Here is a 17,536-nt window from a genome sequence, read left to right as displayed (position 1 = left end):
TAAAAATTGTTTGAAAACCAGTTTTTTAACGATGTCCAATTCGTGTTTAAATATTAAAATAGTTTTGATAGAGTGTTTACAAGGGCACGTATGACGTTGGGGTACGGGATCTGACCCCCAAGCGTCTGTGTTCTCAAAGACATGTCAGCCATCAGTTGAAGACATATATCTGCGTAGGCATCACTGCAACTAAATTCATTGACCAACAGTATTCTTGGAAAAACACTGAATTTACAAGAATACTGTTGGTAAAAGTTAATAGATCTGACTCAACTGGTTGTCTGTAGTCAGATTTTCCATATACTTCCGGCACAGTGTAAACTAATTCTATTGCAAAAAAAGCAAATTAGCAATTGGCAAATAAGCAAATATGTAGACCAGCGGTTAACAAATAAGCAAATTAGCAATTCAGCAATTGGCAAATAAGCAAATTTGTCATTAAGCCTATCAGCCATTGGCAAATAAGCAAATCGGCAATTAGCAAATAAGCAATTCAGCATTTGGCAAATAAGCAAATTGGCATGTCCCTACCGGCATTCCATAATTTTACCTCTTTTTTCGCATTTTTATTAATTGTTATGTAAACATAGACTCAAGTTATCGTCCTTGGACAGTACTTCGGCAAAAATGCCCCCAGGTAAATATGTGAAAACAACGTGTGAAATATAACTCCAATATTTAACGTATATAAAACGTTTTTGAAACGTTCATGTTTTGCAAAATTAAAATAATTCTGTTATATACATAGAATGAGAAGTAGAAAAAACTTCAAACTCAAAGTTTTCCAAGAAATTATATATGCTCTTTTTAAAATTTAATAGCGAACTTAAAAAGACGTAAACTGATAACCCGCTTGGTTTGTGTTACTAATGTTGTATATAAACCAATTCAAGACATATCTGTGAAAAATAGCCTCCTTATCAATAACATAAGGCAAAGGCATTTTTTAAAATATGAAAAACAAGATCAACAAAGTCTGCCCTTTAATAAAAGGGCGGACATCTCTTTGACCCTTTTTCGTTAGAGAAGGGGAATCCTGTGATGCGTGTATGTGGTCGCACGGTCACTTAAATTTCCTTCCTTTTTGTCCTCGATGCATGTATGTGGTCGCATGGTCGAAAATCTCTAATAATGACAACGTTCACAAATGCGTTTTGGACCAGATTTTAAAATCCTAATTAGGAAAAATTAAAATATTATTAGGAGTTGAGAAATAAAATCTTCTTTAGGAGGAGCTTCAAAAGACTAAGAATTTTTAAAAACCTTCTTACATGCAATCGTGCAAAGTTCTGTTAAACCCTTACGCTATTTGCAATGTTGTCAAGGGAGGTCACTCTTATCGACTCTGTTTTTGTAGCGCAAAAGTACTCTCCCTTGCACCCCTTATACCATTTGCAATGTTATGAACAGATCACTTTAACCAACACTATTCTCAACGCAACAGTAACCTCCCTTTGCAATGTTATCACGGTAGGTCACTCAAACCGATTCTTTTACAGCACAACAGTTACCTCCCTTTTAAACCCAAACGCCATTTGCAATGTTATGGGGGGAGGTCACTCTAATTGATTCTTTTACAGCGCAACAGTTACCTTCCTTTTGAACCCATACGCCATTTGGAATGTTATCATGGGAGGTCACATTAATCATCTCCTTTTTTATCGGGAACAGTTACCTCCCTTTGAACCTATACGCCATTTGCAATGTTTTCAGGGGAGGTCATTCTAATTGACTCCTTTTTAGCGCAACAGTAACCTCCCTTTTGAACCTATACGCCATTTGCATTTTTTCAGGGGAGGTCATTCTAACCGATTCTTTTTGAGCGCAACTGTTACCTCCCTTTAGAACCCTACGCCATTTGCAATGTTGTCATGGGAGGTCACTCTAATCAATTCTTTTTTGGAGCGCAGCAATTACCTCCCTTTGAGTCCTAGCGCCATTTGCAATGTTTTCAGGGGATGTCATTCTAACTGACACTTTTTTGAGCGCAACAGTTACGTCCCTTTAAACCCTTGCGCCATTTGCAATTTTACCAGGAGAGATCACTCTAATCAACTCTTTTTGAATCGCAACAGTTACCTCCCATTGAACCCTTACGCCATTTACAATTTTCTAAGGGGAGGCCATTCTATCTGACTCTTTTTGTAACTTTGCAATGTTTACAGGGGAGGTCACTCCAACCGACCCTTTTTTTAGCGCAACAGTCACGTCTCTTTTGAACCTTACGCCATTTGCAATGTTAACAGGAGAGGTTACTCTAACCTACTCGACATGTATTGCAACAGTCACCTTCATGTGAAACCCTTACCCATTTGCAATAATATCATGGGAAGTCACTGTAACTGCCTTTATTTTGAGCGCAACAGTAACCTCCATTTTAAACCCTTACGCAACAGTCACCTTCCTTTGAAACCCTTACGTCATTTGTAGTGTTATCAGGAGAACCGAGGCTAACCGACTCATTTTGTCGTCTAATTTTTGATTGATCTTAAGAAGTCTGTAAACGAAATATCTTCTTTGACTGTCAATTTAAACATACACTATGCTCAAATTTTATATCATTTTTTTTTGTAATTGCTACAAAGTCTCTTTGTATATATAAAATAAACACGTTTTGACTTTATACAAAGTAGATATGTCATGTTTAAAGTTCTATACACTATAGGTGGTCACAATATTAATAATATATAGTGTCATTAAAAAATGGCAGTTTTTTTTTAAGAAAGGACCAACTTTACTTGTCCCGTAATAGGGAACGCAGCTTCTCATACATAGTTTATTAATTCTTTTATTCAATTAGACATATTCAATAAAAATTTAATTGGTTTCAATAAATTTCTGGGATTAAAATATTTTACTCAAGGATGACCTTAGTAAATCTTTAAATTTCAAATACTTAAGTTCTGTTTAACCATGCCTTCACATTATAAGTTCCATGTATCCTACGGATTATTTTACGCTGTTTTCACGATCGAGTTATACATTTTGAAAACCACCACTTTCAACTTCATCCACTTTCCCGTTTACTCATACGCATGAAATTTCGCAATAATAGAAATAATAGAATTACAAAAAAATGAGTACAAAATAAATTGCTTTGTTTGTAGTTCTTATTTACTTCTTTTTTACTTTTTAAGGATTTAGTTCAGACTTAAGATTTTGTTTTTATTAAAATACTTTGTATTTGCCAACATATGCATATGATTTTAATATTTCAAAAATTTGACTAAGTTCAACATCATAATTCTTATGATTCTTTTTCATGTTTCCTAAAATACGATATGCAAATAAACCAGTTTTAGTTCGGCCGAGTATCTTTTTTTGAAGATATTTCTTGTTTCTCCAATAGTGATTATCATTTTTCATCTCAAATTGCAAAGGCGAGCATTTACTCCAGCAAGTGTTGACACGAAGGCGTCGAATAATGCAATGACTATAACTTCATCAATTTTTGTTGGATTTTATGTCGCACAAACGCTGTAAAAGTCAGCTTTACTGGTGGAGGAAAGATCTTCGACCTCATGTGACCCTTCGTTCATTATTTCCGTCACGAGCGGGCACCAGAGTAGAAACCATTGCTATTTAGTAAATTAACTTGATATCTTTCTCACATGTTAGTCCCTGTTAGGACTCGAGCTAACAGCGATGAGGGGCAAATGATTTGAATTCAACGACCTTAACCACTTGGCCACGGACATCCAAATTATGTGGCGGAGCCATAACAATTTTCTTTTTTCTGGTCCTAATGAGCAATGACCTCCGAGGTCATTGATTCCAATGCTTTATTGTGGTAAAGATTCGATGCCTAGGGGCGTGAGAGATGTTGCACTTTCTATCTTGTCTTGTGAACAGAATTAATCAAACATAGACTGCGATTTTTACATACATTTACTTGGATTTCGTTGCGTTCGAGTGATCTTCCTCCTTTTTCAGAATTTTATACTCACAACATGCGGCAGATGTAAAAATTACCCCGTACTTAATGTGTTTAATGTTGTCCTTTTTAATTCTATATTGTGTTCAAGTGAATATTGCCAAAGCCGGGAAGTTTGTTTGTTGCAATTTCCTGTCCATTATATAAATCTATTACATGTACGGACTTAATCAATCCGAGTGTGCAATTTTAACTTTTAAACTTTGTTTTCATCGCTCTCGAGGGATGTAAGGATTGTACTATAGCTCATTTGATATAGAAAAGGGACCTGGAAGATCATGTCGATTTGCACAAACTGTAGTACATGTAGTATTAGATATCGATTGAATTCAAGTTTAATTACCCATGTCGTTGACATAATAGAAAAAAATAATTGATTGTGTGAAATGGCTCGCTAAACAAATCATTTTTGGTTTTGAAAGGGGAATTACACTGACCTGTTTCTATTTTAATACATGTATTCGGAATTTCCACATTGTAATGGCTATATATAGCTACATTTTGGAAATTTCCAAGCTTAAGAATAATTTAGGTTTCCCGTTGCTACATAGATCAAGATTGCTATGTGATGAGCACATTCGTACAGTAGGATTTCTGCCGTGAGTAAGTTGTTGTTTTTTTTTAAAAATATTTACTCTTTTAGTCGTATTTTCTATAGAATTGTTCACTTTTATGTATCATATATGAAAAAGTGAATCAGTATAATTTATTGTCTGGTATATAATGTGAGATAAGATTTATTTTTGCACAATGCATACATGGCACCCGACACTTAATTACATTTTTTGATATAAATTGTTTATTTGTGAACGCATTTTGTTTAACTTTGAAACATAGATACTTCAACATATCATACTTACTACCTAGAATTTTATTTACAATTCATTGACAAGAATGTAGAGAAAATAACAAAACAAATATGCTACTGAAAAATGAAAAATCACAGAATGGCTGTAAATATTGTAAAAAAATGAAAAGTCTCTTAATCCCACTAAATCTGTATGTTAACCAGTTCTAATACTTTGTATGTCCTCCAAATTGGCTAAAACAACGTGTAAACACCTGTCTCGTGGAAATCACGAAGTTTCTCATGAAAGCTTGGGGAATATATTTCTCCATTCCTGAATAAGAGCTTACTCGAGTTCCAGCAACATCACACTTGTCGGCTGAATTGAACAGGCGTGGGAGAAAGCGACCAGAAGCCCCTCGCAAGTTGCCGGAATTCGAGCAAGCCCTTGTTCAGGAATGTAGAACTATGAGACAGAGGTGTTTACATTGTTGTAGCCAATTGGGAGTACATACAAAATATTAGAACTGCTAGTGGGATGCAGAGACTGTTCATTATGTTACGATATTTACAGCCAATCTGTGATTTTTAATTTTGCAGTAGCATATTTGTTTTGTTATTTTCTCTATTTTCTTATCGATTAATTGTAAATATAATTTTAAGTAGTAAGTATGATATGTTGAATTTTATATGGTCCGAATTTGAACGAGATCCGTCCACAAATAACCTATTTATGCAGAAAAATGTAGGTGTCGGGTTATAAGTGCCTCTGAGTGTATAGCAAAGCATAGTGAAAAAAATAACACCAGTACAATCATCAGGAATGTACGTAGTAACGCAAAGCAAGTTTAAAAGCAGGTAAAACTTTAGTTTGAGTGGTAGCGGCTGGTAGCATTTAAATTCAATTTAAAACTTTAACAACGTTTAAAATTACTTCCTTTGCCAGTATAAAAAGAAGAATAAAACATGATCCATGAAGATAGTAAAAAACGCCAAAATGTTACTTGCACAGATAGGTAGCTCTAGACTGTTCATGGTCGGTAGTGATAAAAGCAAGCTACCATCCGAGCTCATTCGATTTTATATCAAAAACTTATGTATAGGCCGGGTAACCAGATCTAGGAAATGTATTCGAGTTAGGAACGTTTTAGAATGTAATAATGTGCACTGGTCTGAAGAGGTTTAGATTTTATCTTTATGATTCTACGATAGAAGCCAAGCATAATGTTTCTTTTGTGTGACATTGACAATGTGGTGCGAATCAAATTCCAATTATTATTGTGGATGCAATTTTAAGGTCATGGATTGGCCTGATGGGTGAGTTGTTAGGCATACTGGAGTGTCACCTACTTAATCGAGGACTGTTGAGTTTATATAACCGGGTATAATGGAAGTCATATATAAAGGCAAGTAACAATGTTGGTCGATTGACAGATCCCAGTGCTACACCGGAGGGGACGGGTTTAGCCCCCGTTGATATGCCATTTAAAGCACATTTTAATATATATTTTGCAAATTCTTAAAATGCCAAACATGTGTTTTATGTTTTAAAAATGGACCAAGAGCATGCTAGATTATAGCAACTGACGGAAGTAGTGCTGAACGTGCTGTTATGTGTCGTAGAGATACCAACATGAAAACAAAGTAGTATTTTCACTAACAAATACAAGTTCTCTATGATTTAACCAATTGCCAGAGAACAGAGAAAAAGAACTAAAAGACTGATCGTGTATATGGCAAATGAGTATTTTTGGGAAACAGTAACAAGATACCAACATAATAATAATAGACCATTAAGTATCATATGATCTCTTTCATCTACACACATGTCGCCTTTCTTATAAAAGATGCAACATAAGCTGACTTCCGTGAGAGCGGAGAAACCACTCTTTGTAGGATTTTTTGAATAAGACCTAAAATATGGGTTGATGCGATTCTATTTTTCACTCAATAATTTCAACATATAGGGAGTAGAAGATGTTTGTCTAAAGAATGACCAGTAGCGTCTAATTTTGAATAAAATTGATGTTACTGTCTAGGAGTAGGACAAAGAACCTTGTTAATTGATTGCGTAGCGTAAAAAAATCATAATAGTGTGCCCTTTAAGTAAGAGTTTTGATATTTTTCTTAAGAATGCATTCAAAATATTTTCATGATCTTCTTTGGCTTTTCTCCGCACTTAGTAATTAATATCTCTGAATTTCTGTCAGAACTCTTAAGCTTATATTGAGGCACGATTTCATCTTCTGAAACTACTTTAGTTGATCCATGGGAAATGGCCGTTTGAAAAAGATCGGTTTTTTGTTTGTTTTTCATATAACATAATTATAGTCAAGTTGACTCTTAATTTTCAATTTATCTTCGGAATTACCAGATACTATTCTAGAAGTGATTGATTAATTGCCTCCTTTTGTACAAAGTGATATTCTGTAACTTTATTTTCTTTACTGTTCTGTAACTGCATCTGTCATTCATATGTTGAAGATTTATGGGGAAGCTATCAGTGCATGCTTGATGTTTTTGTTTGCATAAAGTAAGCACCATTCAACAGAGACACTTATCACCTATTAATTAGCGCATGCATCTGCAACTCTAATCTATATTTCTCCAATTTTTCGCAAGCCTGATTTGTATGTTTGATGAAAAGATGCTTAGACTCGAGCAAGAATTCTTGCCTTTTGTTTTATAAATACGCAACTAGACATAGTTTTCCCTGCTCTAGGATTGCATCTTCAGGTTTTTAGTATTTAGATTCCTTAGCTATGGAGGGCATTCTATTCGATGTTGAAGATGTGTCAAAACTGTGTTTTAGAGGAATCTAAGCATGAAATAGACCCATTTTAATAATTTTGGAGGAATCATTTTTAAACTACAACCAAATACAATCGTCTATCATATAAATTATCTTGAATAGATTGTCAAGCAGCAGCATGGAATCATGTAATCAGTTATAGAGAAATAAAATGTTTTGTAAAAGATCAAGAAAAACTAATTTTGTTGATATGATTATTTTTTATTTACATACAAGCCTGTTTAATAATAATCAAATTTAATTCAATAAACAAGAACAAATACAAATCTAAAATCGATATCCCTTACATCCGACTCAACTCAACTGCTCTAACGTATTATTATTCTGAGACTTCATTATTTGCTCTTCTTATTTCCTTTCTATCTCGCCGTTTCCTCTCCTCCTTTTCCCAAATCCCTATTTTACTTCTGACTCTCCCCTTCACACCCTCCCGAATCTGCCGTTTGGGTCTGATCTTGCCATTGGCTGGTTTGTAACACGAGTTCCCTAGCTACTTTATGTTCTTCCGGATAGTGGTATGGCGCTTGGCATCGTATACTTTCTGCTGGTAATGTGTCCGCTGCGCAGACATTTACACACCCTTTTATATGACAAATAAGCAATGTGTTTTTTTTTGTATATTGTATAATGCATTGATGGTCGTGTCCAGTCATCATTTCTATCATTCTGACAGGGAGAGTTTTGAAATAACTATGCATTATAATATTGCTGAACGTAGTGAATATCAATCATGCGCAAACGCCAGGTCAACAACTAGAAAAGTCAATGTTATGCTTTATTGTACATTGATAGTTTTGTCTGGTATCTTTGCCATTCAGTTTGAATGTTTTTTGAAATATGGGCATACTGAGAATATACGAAAGTCTTTGTTAATATTTTTGTATTATCGTAATTAACACTTTATTTATAGTAACCATGCCTTTGTTGTAAGTCAAATGTCAGGTTGACTTCACTGGACCTTGTTTTAGGAGGTTTTTGTCTGTCTCCAAAGACTTGTTCATAGCAGACGTTCTTATGTCAACATAGTTCTGGCTTCCATAACTTTAAATGTAGCTTTTTATTTTGACGTTGTGCGACAGTATAAACCATGTTCGCTGAAGTCTCCTAAGCTAAAGTCAACAATGATATTGTTTAAAGGAATCTTCCTAAGTTGATTCACATACCAAATTTGTCGCATATTTATTCTTTTTTTTTACATTTTGGTTTCACGGCGCACGAACACAATTTAGATCACATTGCGCTGAAAGAGGAAAAATGATTTTTGGCTAACATCAGGTGTTACAAACAGTTAAAAGCAACACCAGGAGTCAAAACCACCTTACCTGCTGGAGCTAAGAGATGCATAGACTCTAGTAATTCGAACCCATTAATGGTGGCCGCAGTTTCAACCCCTCAGTCACAAGGGGAGCATTCTTATTTTGGGCGTTAACGTTGTTTCAAATACCACCATTTAAACAGTACTAATTTTTTAACTACATACATTTGAGCATGTTCTTCAAAATGTGTTGTATTGCTGAACTGAAACAAATGTTAATTAAATGATATACATGTTTTATTAAAACCAAACCTGTGATGGAATATTTTAAAGCTATGTTGATACATAACTCTTTTAACATATACAATTCTTTTCCATTTTCGTCTTCTTCGAAATTTCTACGTGACTTTTTTCCTGGACTTTGAAGCTAACGGTCAGTTGTCTCTAATCGATGATTTAGAAATCATGTGGGATTAGTAGTAGAAATAATAACAGTATCACGGGTTGTTACCTTGTAAAGCTAACTAGGTGCGTCGATCGCAAAACATGACCAAGATGTATTAAAATAGGAAACAAACAGTATCCTGACAAAAAGATAATATCGATTTTGTATTTCTGCATGAGAGGCTTAGAGAACCGTACTGGCTAAATTTAATATAAGCTTATAGAATACACTGTTACACAATAAAAAACCACACTTTTTGTTTATCTTTAATTCAAACATATCCTTACCAATATGGTTTATTGCAAATAATCATTAGTCGATTCATTTTTCGTTAAAGGTGTGCAAAATATATATAAATAAAATAAGATAGACAGTTTGCATCAGTATATGATACTAAAATTGGGAACATTTATATATGTATGTAAATGAATACAAGGTATGATGTTTCATGTGCGTTCATATGTTACAAAATTTTCGCATTTCATGTTTAAATCTGTTGTTTTTTCCTTTTTAACTGAAATGTTAAAAAAGCCACCGTTATCTTGATCCGAAAAGATCATTTTGAACTTGCACGTTATTAACTTTACTTAGTGAAATACTTTTTGTTATCAAAGTAAAGGAATTATTTTCTAATTATCTGATGCCCACATGAGACGAGAATACAATTACTCTTTTGAACACAATATTAGGTATAAATAATTGTTTACAGGTCTAATATTGATCCATTATTCACTAAGATAGCTAATTATAACTAGCATAAAACGAAGAAAGCAAAATAAGTATATACATATTACAATTGACAATAAGAAGTGATAAACACAATATGAAACAATTACATCATTAAAAAATAAATGAAATAAATTGAACTCAAGGATATACGATACTCACATACGATGCTGTTGATAATTATCTTTTTTTTCCGATATTGAATCGTTATAATTCAGCTTCTATTACTGCTATCATAGCTCTCCGAGTATTGGTATTCCTGATATGCATATATCGATCAGCTGTCTGGATGTCATTGTAACGAATTCACGTGCTGCTATCTCAATAATGATGAATCTTAAATGTGAATTTTGTATCATTAATTTACAGTTCGTGCTGGCTGGATTTTTACAAATGTATGTGTAACCAGTGCTTGGCTTTATAATGAGGTAAATTGTATTCTAAATTGTAATGATATCATACTATTTTTTCTATATGTACACGCAGCAGACGACATATTATGTTTGGAAATATACCACACATCGTATCTTCACGCATGTTCTAAATGACATTTAATTTGTTTAATGTGATATCTCTCTATATATCAAACTTGTGACGTAAATGGTAAAGGCATCTTTAAGTACAGCTTTAACTGGGTTTGAACTTGTCACAGGTCGATGAAAAATAATTAGTATGACCTTTTGGCAGCCACCTTTTGAAAATTTACTGGTGTCTTGTTGAAGTCAGTATGCATAATGGGAGCTTCTCACTATTATCTGATTAACTAAACTTTTGTATCATTGTATGGAGACTTTTCTTTTGAAAATGTGCCAGAGTCAAATGGTGCACTCATACATGCACAGTGCGTTAACTGGAGTGCTTGTATTAGTTACCTGCACTCCAGTTACCGCACTGTCTGTCGGGAATAAAATAGAGCATGCATGCTCGTTCATTGGTTCATTTTTTTCTGGGATTTACTTATTGTGGTGACAGGGAAAGCGATAACGATAGAAAAGTCATATTCAGATGCTTCTACATTTGTTACTTCTTTCTGGACAAGAGGAAAAGTGTTTTTATATTTGCATATAATATGTAATTAGATAACCTCGTGTTTCGATCCTCTTTCTATTACATAAACTTAATGTTGCCCTAAAAAGGTATCATTAATGGGCTTGAACTTGTTATAATGAAACCTTTATTATTGAATTGAGTATAAGTCATTTTCCAGTGAGCACATCTTAAGTCTGTATATATTTGCAAATGCAGTTTGTTAAATGTTTACACAATCGCATGTATCATGCCTTTTGTATAAGTTCTTCAATAAATTACTTACAGTAATGAAAATGTGATAAAAATAATAGTTCAAAAGTAAATTCAAATACAAACAAACAAACAAACAAACAGACAAAACAAAAAACAAAAACTAGACCCAATTAATTTCATGGCTGTAAGGATTGGAATTTATAAATTATATGGCGAGTGTAACATGACTCGTATTTCGTAAATTATATTGCTAACATACAAGAAAGAGATAATTATGCTATTGTGAACAAGGAACTCTCATTATATCTTGAAAAGCTCATTATATCTTGAAAAGCTATATAGACTATTTTATCTATTGCGAATTTCATTGAATAGTTTAATACAAAAATTTGAGTATTGACTAAATCATATTTTCATTGTTAACATCTGAAATTTGATATAGTTTTATTCAAAGTCTTTCAAAGGTTCTGTTCAACTGGACGATTGAGCTCATACCGTGTCACTACTTTTTATGATATTTATCAGTTAGCCTTGGTGTAATGGGAACATGATATTTAGTCAAACAAAAAGTTATCGGCATATCTCAATAGCAACTGTAGATATAGATACAAGAGATATAAACAATAAGTTAGCCATTAATCATTAGTTTGAATGTATTTTATTCAACATTTAAACAGTTTTTAATTCAGATATACAAGAATTAAAGTATTGTCTCGTTAATTACGTACAAAGAACTAAATTTGAACGAACGGTTGTTGTGAAATCCGTCATAGAAGATAACGCTGAGCTAATAAAGGAACCTTTAAACATAGAATTTCAAACAAAAGAAAATCAAAAACAAAAAACAAATTAATAAAATGATTAAATAAAATAAATAAATAAATAAATCCTCAACTACAGTAAAGATAACAAATTTCTCAAATGGCATATCTTCATTAAATAAAGTTACACTTACTTTTGGTTTATTAATCATATTATTATACCTATGGTAGGAGAAGCCCTTAAAATCTGAAAATAAAAGCATATCAATCATTGAACAATTAAAGACAACAATTATTTTTCAGTAATCTCAAAAATTCAAACATATGATAACTTTGCTCAGTGAAATGAAATATGCACATATTGACATCTTAAAAAGCAACATTACAATTTTCATAAAATGAATCAATAACGTATCCCCAAGGATCAGTCATTGAATATTAGGGATACTTTTACTTTTTCTATGTGTCAAGCATTGCTATTTTATAATATTTTTTTATATGAATCATGAATGATATTTGAAATGACACTTTAAAATTATTTGGTTGTTTATATTTTATGAGACCTATTATATTACATTATTTTATCTAATTATAAACAAATTCTCCCTGGTCTTTCGTAAGAATCACGAGTTTATATATGTTGTATATCGCTATAAAATCTATTAATAGTAACAGATTGCTGATAAGACATACAGGTAACTTGTTAATGGTTGGCAAAAGGTGTGGTAGCTGATAAGATGCAAATCATTGTTATTTTGTACAGATAATTACATAAGTTATTTTTCATTAATCAGTTTCATACTTTATATCATTAGAAAAACCTGTTTACTCATATTTTATACCTTAAAAATAAATTTTCAAAACCTTTTCCTTTCTTCTTGGTGAAGGGTTAAACTTGGCCCTTTCTGTCAAACTTTCGACAAGAAAGTTCAATAGTTTAGGTTGAACATCCCAAAGTAATTTTATGCTTAAGAGGCACATTATTTAAATATATAATGGTAATCGTTGATTTCGGTATATTCCGTCGGTTTCCGTCACGCAGGTTTCCAAAACGGTATGACGTTAGGGGTCCGGAATCGTATTAGATACATAGAAAAAAATAATAAACTATCTTTGTGTTGATAGTTTATCGCACTGAAAGGCAATTAAACGTTAATTTTATTTATTTCATGCTTTCCAGTGTTTTATTGGAATATCTCAGATGATTATATTCTGATAAACCACTAGTGAAATTTATAAAATATAATTTTCACTGTAGCCGGACTATATCTAAATGAGGATGAAAAGAAAATCATAACTAAATGGAATAACAGACAGAAATAAATGCTGTCATGCGTAAATTTTGCTTCTTTAGGAAAAGAAAGTCGATGTCACCATACATCATATTAAAAATGTAACAAAATGAGAGAAATTTAACAGAACTATTTTTCAAGCTTGATAATGTGACGTCATGATGTGATGACGTCACAAAGGAGAATGCGCGACGTTACGCGGCAAAATCAGTAAAAAATACTTAAAATCACTTAAAAAGCATGAAATAAAAAGAAAATTTATTTGTTTTACATATAAGATTGAAATATATTTCATTCGTGAACACCAGCTATTATATTTTCACTCGTGGCTACGCCACTCGTGAAAATATTGCATCTGGTGTTCACTCAGTGAAATTATATTTCAATCTTACATGCAAAACAAACAAATATCCTCTATATATCGTATGTAACGATGGGAATACATGTATTGATTTCAACTAAATTATATATTTTTTCTATAGCACATAATAATGATGTACAACACTTTTACAGTAAAATTGTATTGTTTCATGAAATAATTAAACATATATATTTTCATAGTCACTTTGCAAATATTCGATGATCGGTAATTATTTGTCGGTAATTATCTGAATCTGAACTAGTAACCTATACGAATTTCAATATATGGTACAACAGTATAATTATGTATAATGTATAAAGAATTACCAGCATAGCACTTGCCTTACAAGCCTCAGTGACAAACATTACTCAACTGATTGTTCCTCTTATTTTTATACTTGAACCATTAAACTTATATTTTCTTATATTTATGATAATACAATCATTTTTTCTATCCGGCGACTTGATGCTTTAGCATCAAAATCTCTACTTGTTTTTCTGTTTGATACACATACTTTGTGTCAAATAATGTCGACTCACCTTCATGTCTCTCCCGTGACAGACCTCCAACATTCCATAAATGTCTTCGCCGAATAACAAATGCAAGATATACATTTGTTAAAATTATTCTTATAATTATCTTATTGTTCAGTTAGATCTGTATGAATAGCTATGAATGTAATATGGTTTGCATTATAACTCATGAACAGACTAAATTAAACTGAGTCTGAAATTTTCATAAAATTTTGTTTATTTACATTGCTTTCGAGGGATCTCCCTTTTTCAGATTTTTAAAACATTTGAGCCGCGTCACAACAAAAAAAAACTTAGTGCGTTTGCGACCAGCATGGATCCAGACCAGCCTGCGCATCCGCGCAGTCTGATCAGGATCCATGCTGTTCGATATCAGTTTCTCTACTTGTTATAGGGTTTGTAAGCGCACAGCATGGATCCTGATCAGACTGCGCGGACGCGCAGGCTGGTCTGGATCCATGCTGGTCGCAAACCCATTATGTTGGTTTTGCCATGGCACGGCTCATTTAGTATGTTGAAAGTCTAAAGTGTAAGTCAGAAAAACAACAACTCATTTGATTTGTTAACAGTTAATTGCATATTGATTTAGAATTTTTAGGGCTGAGAAAAAAAAATGAACCTTTAAATTGTACTAAATTGATTTTAATGGCAGCTGTAAATATGATACCATGTTAAATATTTTATTATCTGAAATATGATTTTAAAACATACATTGATTAATGGTTACCACACAATTGAAATATTGATTAAATTTCAATTATTGTACTGAAGATATAATGCATATTGCATGATTGGTTCATTTTTGTAAATAATATTCATTTTTTGTCATGTTAAAACGTAAACATTTGAGCCGTGTCATGACAAAACCAACATAATGCGTTTGCGACCAGCATGGATCCAGACCAGCCTGCGCATCCGCGCAGTCTGATCAGGATTCATGCTGGTCGCTCATCGTTTCTTATATAAATCAATATATTCAATCAGAGTCACTGAAATACCTTTTTTAACATTCGTTCACGGTCTCTGTTATAACTTACTGTCACGTCCATTTAACATCCGTGCACGGTAACCTTTTTAGGTCTTCTCTTAAGTATGTATTAGCATGTATTAGAATATTCACTCACGACCTATAGATCTTAAATTTATTCACGTCGTTAATAAAAAGATTGTCAGCCACATATATGAATGCAAATATTCAGACAATAAAATTTAATCAAGGTTTCTTGCACATTATCTCAATTAAAAACTAATTATCATCCCTTTATATAAACACAACCATTGTTTCGCACACAGTCGCATATATATACATCTAAATATTCATTCTTGATAATTTACATAATTTGAATGTTCAATTAAGTCAAACTTGTATTGCTTTGGACTTAAAACACATGCAATAAGAATAAGTCTCCTGCTTTTTGAAATTGTCTATCGGCAGCTTTCTAAGATAAATTGGCATCAAAGACCTGGTCCAATATCAAAATAGCATTTTATATACTATCATCCGGTGTTCTTTCGTTTTGGGGACAATATGACACTTTTCGTGGAACGTCGCCGAAGTGTCTTGAATGATTACGGCAGAACACGCATACGAATAAATTCCTGGTTACATCATACATGTATTCTATTTAGATTAGCAGAATATGCCTACACTAGCGCTTTTAATCATTTGGCCATGGTCGGTAATTTGTATCATATTATTAAGCACCATGGGCTATTAACAGATTCAGCCAATCTGAGTTTTCATGTAATCTTTTTCTTGTTACTGTTGAATTCTGTGTCAAAATCAACAACTGTACCCAAAACAATCATTTGTTGCTGTAAAACACTTATTAATCTAAATTAATTTTCTCTATTTTAAACATTTAGTCATATATATTAATGTGTTTCTTTTTTTGCATCGGTCATACATAAAGCATTCCTTCAATGAAATGATTTTACATTCATATTACATAATTTAACTTAAAGACAAGTTAATTATCAGTAATTATGACAATCCATTGTCGCGATTGTGCGTTGACAACAAATATTTCGGTTTTTATATTAAAATATTTGTAAATTGTTGTGTATGAAAAAGGTTAAAAAGTCAATGGGGTTCTTTTAAATCAACAAGTGTCCTACTTAAGTTTCTTTTATCTTAACAGTGAAATACAATGGGTGAGGCAGGCAGGAAAAAATATCTGATAACATTTTGATAGTGAAATTGAGAGTGAAGTGTTGAATCCGGTTAATGTTTTCATTTCCGGTTGAAACCGGACCCTAATTATGAAATACAATCAGTCCTATTTAAAGAGTGTACATGTCTTAAAAGTCTTATCTTCTTCTAAATATATGTACATATCTTAACACTATTCAATAACAGGACGTTAATCTCTTTTCATACGCAAGTAAGTTCTTTTTAATATTATTTTCATTAAGTTCCTTATTCTTAAGTATGTTTTAACTAAAACAATTAGAATTGAAAAGAATAATACTAAAATACTTAGAAAACATACTGCAGTTGAGTAAAATACTCAGAAGCGGAAACCCTTGAACTTTATACTATTTTACTACCTTTTAGATAAACAAATCAGATAATCAGCGGTCTCAGATCTATATATAGATACTTTTCTTCTGATTTCAAAACATTTAAACATTTCAAATAATGTCGTGAAACTAATGAAAACATGATATAATGTGGAAGCAAAAAAGAATACTATAAGTTTAATGCTATGATAATGATCTTGTTACGTTAACCAAACCTTATGAACACATCTGCGCATGTTTCGAAATAAAAAAAAATACCAGTTCATGTTAAATGTTGAATTCTACGTTAGCCGGTGCTAGGGGGCGTGGACGGTAGCTTACAATTAACACTACCGTCCATGAACAGGCTCGTTTTGCCGTGTTGGGCTTTCTTTAAGGAATTCTGTTTTTTTCTTTAACTATATTGAAGAGATTTCCTATCATTTTGATGTATATACAGTTATTCAAACATCTTTACATTTTCAAATTTCCATTCGAGTTGAAATTTTATGACATACTTTCGTGATAAGAAATATTGCGCAATTTAAACAGATATGTTCAAATTAAATGTTATCTAGCCCTTGAAAAAAAAGTTTCAGCTGTTCAATGTTATCTAGCCTTTGAAAAAAATGTTTCAATCATTTTGCCTTAGTTAGGCAAATATGATCAGTGATCAATGATATGAGTCATATCTTTCACAATGTTCATGTATATACTGAGTTTACACATATGTCAGTATGACATGTTTTGACGTGTTTTGGAAAAATACAACGACATAACACATCTCCAGTTATGTTAAAGCATTTGTAAGTTCTATTTTTTTAAGTTACCTGTATTATGGAAAAGAACAGATATACGAAGATAAACTTTTTCTTTTAGTTTAAAC

The 17,536-nt window shown here is 32.5% G+C and overlaps 1 protein-coding gene and 1 long non-coding RNA gene across 3 annotated transcripts in view; one reads left to right on the top strand and one right to left on the bottom strand.

Annotated features, from left to right (window-relative positions):
- Nucleotides 1–4,476: 4,476 nt before the first annotated feature.
- The window catches only part of LOC132740760 (uncharacterized), a 39,996-nt gene continuing 26,936 nt past the window's right edge, over nt 4,477–17,536 (top strand). Inside the window, exon 1 of one of the 2 annotated variants that reach the window (XM_060728737.1) lies at nt 4,477–4,537. The gene's annotated coding sequence lies outside the window, so the exon portion shown is untranslated. Of the gene's footprint in view, nt 4,538–16,421; nt 16,533–17,536 lie in introns of those variants that run through there. The other variant, XM_060728738.1, reaches the window with a different exon arrangement.
- Nucleotides 7,960–10,387, bottom strand: LOC132740763 (uncharacterized). Its single transcript, XR_009627207.1, has 2 exons — nt 10,122–10,387; nt 7,960–8,773 (listed from the first exon to the last, which is right to left on the bottom strand). It is a non-coding gene; the product is annotated as an uncharacterized LOC132740763 (long non-coding RNA).

The sequence above is a fragment of the Ruditapes philippinarum genome, unplaced genomic scaffold, assembly GCF_026571515.1.
Source record: "Ruditapes philippinarum isolate M1 unplaced genomic scaffold, ASM2657151v2 ctg2039_1_1_1_1, whole genome shotgun sequence".
NCBI lineage: Eukaryota > Metazoa > Mollusca > Bivalvia > Venerida > Veneridae > Ruditapes > Ruditapes philippinarum.
Note: the sequence above shows the minus strand (reverse complement) of the source record. Positions and strands in the feature narration are given on the sequence as shown.